Raw genomic sequence first — 6,876 nt, 5'->3', positions numbered from 1 at the left:
AATTTTTCAAATTAATGGAAAGTTACGATTTTTCCTTGGGGAAAAAAAATTAGAAAAAAATTTAAGAGGAAAAAATCTAAAAACAAGTTTCGTTTTAGGTATTAAAAGCTACTTCTTGGGTGGGTTTAAAAGAAAAAAAAAATAAACATTTTATAAAATATGAATAATTAATCAAACCAAATATATCTAATATAAAAACATATTTTATTAATTTCGATGACCAAGAAATTTAACCGACAAGTTTCAAATATTTAGTTTTAGGTATTATAAGCTGCGTGGGCCTAAAAGAAATAAATTAAATATTTTATAAAATATGAATAATTAACTAAAAAGAGTATATATATAAATATATATATGTATATGTATGTGTATGGTGTGAGTTAGAATAGTTTAACATCACTCTGCAAAATGAGGAGTAAGATATATTGCATTTACTTCAAGTAATTAACCCGGTCTTATAATTTTTTAACACTTCATCGTTCGTCGTTTATATAACATTTGGGATATTTTTTTTATTTTTTTTTATAAATATTTTTGGTCATAGTTACTATTTTCCAAATTTAACATGGATATTTAGAAGCAAAATTACCCATTCTACTACAACTAATTTAAAGCTTACAACCTTCCTTGTTTCAGAATTGAGGGTTTACAACAATATATTTAGAAGAAAAATTACCTATTCTACTACAATTAATTTAAAGCTTACAACCTTCCATTGTTTCAACAATATGTTCATTTCTCAAATTGAATATACTAGGATTTTTTTTTTTTTTTTTCCTCAAACCGGTGAAATCTTCTTTATTTTGATACTTGATCGCTGGGTTTGACGATCATTACTAATTTAGTATTACTTCCATGATTTAGCAATAGTTTTTGATCCAAAAGTCCGTCTCCTCTTGCACACAGCACTGGGAAAAGAGAAATTCCTATGCATTGCATTTTATTCCAATCAAACCTTTAGTATGGAATCCTCTGTAACAGACGAATTAAGGTGCATTTAATAACCAAATATTCTTGTTCCCGGTTTAAGATTTTCTGGGCAAATCATGACTAATCGAATAATAAATACTATGCAAGCCAAAATATTTTTAGCTTTTGTCTGCTAACCGTGCCCGTAAAAAGTTCTTTAGAAGTTCATATTATGTTGATTTTTTATGTACTGGTACACGATAATACCTGTGTGACTTCTGAGTACTGTTAGCTCACCAAGCATAGCCGTGATGGGTTACTAGAAATCGACTTCGGTGATTGTGTGTTTCTCCTATTCTGCTAAATTTTTCTGAAAAATTACATTGTCAGTTTCTCCTATTTTGTTAATGAAATAAATAAATGGAAAAATTCATTTTCTTGTTGGTGTAACTTTTTACAGCTTCACAGAATATTCATCATCCAGCTGAAAATATGCGAGGAGCTGAAAGTTATCTCTGCAAGCCTTGTTAGTTTTTCCATAGCTCACGAGCTTGTTACTGAACTCTCCCCACCTGAACAGTATCCCTGGTTTTCAGAGCTGGAAATCCCATTTCTCTGGGCTGGAATTGAGAGTCTAAATCCGGCATTTCATTGGGTTTTGGGATAAAGTACCATAGGCTACGTGTCCCGTACCTACGGGATAACTGAATTTAGGCTCAGTCACCTTGCCTTAATTGATGCAGTAATCCTTAGTTATTAGCCTTGGACAGCTGGCTATATCTATTTCTGAGCTCCTCTCGAATAGCGAGACTTCTATCAGAAGAGTCATAAATTCCCTCTTCTTGCTTTACCTAATCCGGGTCTTGTGTTTAGTGCTTGGTCAGATGCTTATTTATTTCTGGTACAATGTCCCGATTCGGAAATCTATCCCTTAGTTATTATCCTTGGACGACGGGCTACTCCTGGATCCGCGCCCCTCTTGATTTGTAAGACATTCCTTCCCGAGTCTTCTGGTTGTCAGGTCTATTGTCAGAAGAAGTCTTATTCCCCTCATTTGGCATTACCTCATCCAGGCTCTACTTTCAGAGATCGGACAGTTGATCATTTATTTCTGGTATAAAGTCCTGATTCGGAAATCTATCCAGGACAAAAAATCCTACAGTCAAGCCAGGAGGAAGTTTTTGGAGGCGCATGGAGGGTGAGTCAGATGCATCGGCCACTGAGGCCATGATACGGGCAGCAATACAGGCCGAGAAGGAATGGGGCGACGCCACATTCTCTGGAGCATGGAAATCTACTTTGGATGACGTGGTCGTTTAATCATCAATACCTAGTGCTGATAAGGATAGGGAACGGTCACAAAGAGAGCACCCATTATGGGAGGTCAATAGGAAAAGTGGTTTCCAATAGAAGGATAAGGTTATGCGTGAACATGCAAGTCGCTACAACAAGGATCGAAATCCTGTCAAAACCACCCCACCACCTGCTGCTATAAAACTAGACAGCGTCCACCTGACTGAGCGTATAGAAAGCCTCCAGGAGCTCGCCTTAATGGGCAGATGGCACTTTCCATAAATGGATGATGCCACGATGAGAAAATGTCTTGAGGTTCAGTGGAAACTGTTGATTGGATACCTCCCCATTGTTTCAAATCTTATGAAGGAGTGGTACTGCTTTCATTTTTTAAGTGCCAGTGATGTAGAAGCCATTCAGATGCACCCTTGGGTTCACAGAAGGAGCTTCCTTGCTCTTTACAGATGGTATATCGGGTACAACCCTCTGAAAAATACCCCTTCGAATAACTTGTTCTGGGTCAAACTCCCAAACCTTCCCCTGGAAATGTGGTTTAAGGAGACTCTAACAGAGATAGGTGATTCCATTGGAAGATTTGTCTACGTTGACCCAAGGTGTCTTGGGGAAAAAGATAGGCACATAGCATGGATTCTTATTGAAAAGGCCTACAGAGAAGGGTTTACCGACCACATAGAGATTGCCTGGAGGGATTTAAAAATAAAACAAAGACTGGATTTTTGGGGCATACCCTTTAGATGTTCTGCTTGTCACAGGACACGACACCTAATTAAAAACTGCTCTTGGCGCCTGACACTTAAAAGCAGAGTGTATCATGAAAAGATCCGGGTGGACTCTCCCCTATCTTCTGAAAAGGAGAAGCTATCCCCTATAGCCAACTTGTCTCTGACAGAACTGGATGTTGTGGAAGATTATAATTTGGAAAACAGAATAAATGAATCTCCTCAGTACTTCTCTCAAGACCTTTCTCAAGGCCATGGCAGCAGGACTGAAAGCTCGTCTAGGACTGGTTTCAATGCTGATAAAGAAATTCAACCAATCCTCTATCTGCCTCCACCGGAACCAGAAGATGACATAGAAATACCTCCTCCCCCTCTGATCCCCAAGCCTTTTAAGGATTTTTCTGTGGACTCCCAATCCATTCTCATTTCATCATCTTCGCCTACGCCCAAAAAGATCTATATTCCATCCACAAAAGGAAAAGAGCCGATCGTATCTACCACCCCTTTAAATTCCCCTATTTCATCTCCAACAAAATTATATGACAGCGACTTAGATTTTCTTCTAAGCAAGAAATCTCTTGAGTTGGAACCCTTAACCATCCATAAACCATGTAAACCCTCGCCTCCTCTCATTAGCCCCAATTCTGCAAAAAATATAATAGTAAGAAAGAAAAACAATGGTGGAAGTAGACATTATCGGGGGCGGACAAAAGATGCAGATAGTGGTGTGAGGAACCTGTCCCTTGTCGACGTTCCCATCATTGACATGTCAGAGACACAGCCTCTTAGAGCAAGCGTGGCTGGACACCCCCCCCAATGACCTTCATCATATCTATGAATATCAGAGGTCTAGGAGCAGACCTAAAATTTTTGGCGCTTAAAAATCTCTTCTATTCAGTCAAGCCAAAAATCATTTTAGTACAAGAAACCATGCATAGCAAACATGTGTCCATTTCCTATTTTAGAAAAATGTTCCCCTCATGGCATATGGCAGCCTCGGAAGCCAAGGGACTTTCGGGAGGACTGGCGGTTTTGTGGGATCCTTATTGGATCATAGCAAAGGCTTATAAATGCTTTGCGGGCATTCTCATCTCAGTGTTTATCAGAGGAAATGGCTATCCCATTAATATCTTGAATATCTACGCCCCTTATAAGAACATGACTCCTTTTTGGGATAAATTTTTTGCTTCAGAAATCTTTGACATTGACTCATTAATGATTGCAGGCGATCTAAACATTACTCTAAGCTCAGAGGAACGATGGGGAAATTGTAGGAAGAGAGACCCGCTTGTAGATCGAATAAAGTATGAACTCTTGCACAAAAATCTTGTAGATGTCACTCCACCCAAAATGATGCCTACGTAGGACAATGGAAGAATAGAAGAAGCCTAGATTGCAAAAAGGATAGATCGGTTTATTGTACATGTCAGCATTATTGATAAAATGGGCATGCCATACTCGTCCATTGAGAATGTATACATATCCAACCATAGGCCAAATTCTCTTAGCTGGAGGGAAAAGGGGTATAGGAATGGCTACCCATTTAAATTCAACAGATTATGCTTAGAGGATCCAGACTTCAATGAATTAATTACAAAAACATGGTGTAGGAATTTACAGGGTAAGTTCCTCAGAAAGAATACCAAAAGGACACCGCTCACAACCAGATCTCAAATCAATACACCAGTATTTTTGACGTGGTTAAAACCCTCAGAGTGCAAGGAGGGAAACAGTCCACGGCCTGTCCCAACGTGGGTACAGACAATTTATTAATCAAAGAATGAAAATTTACATAAGCTTCTCTCATGCACGGATTACCCGAACAATGACCCTCCATGCGCTTTAAATAGAACTCATGGACCAATCGGGTGTCAAGCCACGGATCAAGTGTCGATAATACCGAGGTGAGAGTGAACCGTCGGATCACTACATATCGTGACCGTCGGATTGTAAGTTACAATATGTACAACGGTAAAGAAAGACACTTTACCTAACTCTATACCTAACTCTAAACTAGACCAAGTTGATCTTAACTATATCCTATGTGTCGGAATATCCTAACATCCCCCCTTAAGAACAACTTGGGATAGGATTGAAGGATTTACAAATATGACACAATAGGAGAAGGAAGGAGGCACTAGAGCCTATCCCCCCTTAGTGACAACTTCCTGAACTCTAAGCATATATCGAAGTTTAGTGAACTTCGCCTCTGTGAGAGCCTTTGTGAAGATGTCTGCAATCTGATCATCTGTTGGACAATATTGTACTTCAAGAGCATGGTCATGAATGAGTTTTCTGATGAAGTGCATGTGTAGTTCGATGTGTTTGCTGCGCTGATGCTGGACTGGATCTTTGCATAGCTGAATGGCACTTTGATTATCACACCAAAGGGAGGTTGGATGCTGCTGCTCAAAGCCAAACTCTGATAGGATCTGACGAAGCCACAAGGCTTCCTTACTAGCTTCCACGGCACCACGATACTCTGCTTCTGCTGACGAAAGAGAAATGGCAGCCTGTTTCTTACAAGCCCATGTAATAGGTCCTGAACCAAGAGTGAAGACATAACCGACAGTAGACTTCCGATCATCAGGGTCACCAGCCCAATCAGAATCAGTGAAACCAACTAACAGAGGAGCTGCTTTGGCACTGTAATGAATCCCAAACTGTACTGTACCTCGAACATAACGAAGTATTCTTTTGGCTGCTTTCCAGTGACTTTCACGGGGGTTTTGCATAAAACGAGCAACAAGGCCAACAGCAAAGGAAAGATCAGGACGAGTATGGGTTAAGTACAAGAGTTTTCCTACAAGTTGACGGTATAAGGTAGCATCAACTTCAGGAGAAGAACAAGAGACTGAAAGTTTGACTCCAGACTGAAAGGGAGAAGGGGCTGGCTTACAGTCTTCCATGTGAAAATGACGAAGAATATCACAAGCATACTTGGACTGGGAAAGGGAAATACCCTCCTTGGATTGCAAGACTTGAAGACCGAGAAAATAGTGTAAGTGTCCTAAGTCTGTCATTTCAAATTTCTTTTTAAGGATAGACTTCACATGGTTTATAAGGTTGGGATCACTACCAGTAAGGATAAGATCATCAACATAAAGAACAAGGATGATAAGAGAGTCACCCACTTTCTTGGTGTAGACAGTATTGTCAGAATGACACCTAGAAAAGCCAGATTCTAAAAGAAAGCTATCCATTTTGGCATACCAAGCCCGAGGAGCCTGCTTGAGACCATAAAGGGATTTCTTAAGTCGACACACAAGGCTTGAGTCTGTTTGTATGAAGCCAATGGGTTGTTCCATATAGATTTCTTCCTGCAAGTCCCCATGCAAGAAGGCAGATTTAACATCCATTTGATGGACTTCCCATTTTAAAGAGGCAGCAAGGGAAAGAACAAGGCGGATAGAGTTCATTTTGGCAACAGGGGCGAAGGTTTCAGTGTAGTCAATTCCTTCAACCTGTGAAAAGCCCTTAGCAACAAGACGAGCTTTATGTTTATCAATTTTGCCATCTGGTCCATACTTGGTTCTGTAAACCCATTTACATCTTACAAGTTTTCGTCCCGTTGGTAGAGGAACAAGATCCCATGTATCATTTGTCATCAATGACTGATATTCTTCATTCATAGCTGCTTCCCAATGTGGATGGCCTGAAGCTTCTGCAAAAGTGTCAGGATCATGATTTACTGGAGCTTGAGCCAGTAAAGAAGAGGCTCTTTCAAACTGAGAACGTGTACGTCGCTGATCTGTAGGATCACCGGCAAGATCACCTGCTGCATCTCGAGTAGCACGGACCCATCTTGGAAGTTGAGGATCCTGAGGAGGTGGGGGAGGATTGTCATCCTCACTTTCATCATCTGAAGAAGAAATGTTTTCAAAAGTAGAAGAGATAGGAAGAGGTGGCACATCCGCCGGACTAGGCTCGCAGG

This window comes from Pinus tabuliformis, chromosome 4_1 (assembly GCF_031772625.1).
Source record: "Pinus tabuliformis cultivar Carrire ecotype Pingquan chromosome 4_1, CPIR1, whole genome shotgun sequence".
NCBI classification, from domain to species: Eukaryota; Viridiplantae; Streptophyta; class Pinopsida; order Pinales; family Pinaceae; genus Pinus; species Pinus tabuliformis.
The sequence above is the reverse complement of the archived record's forward strand: the minus strand, read 5'-3'. Positions refer to the sequence as shown.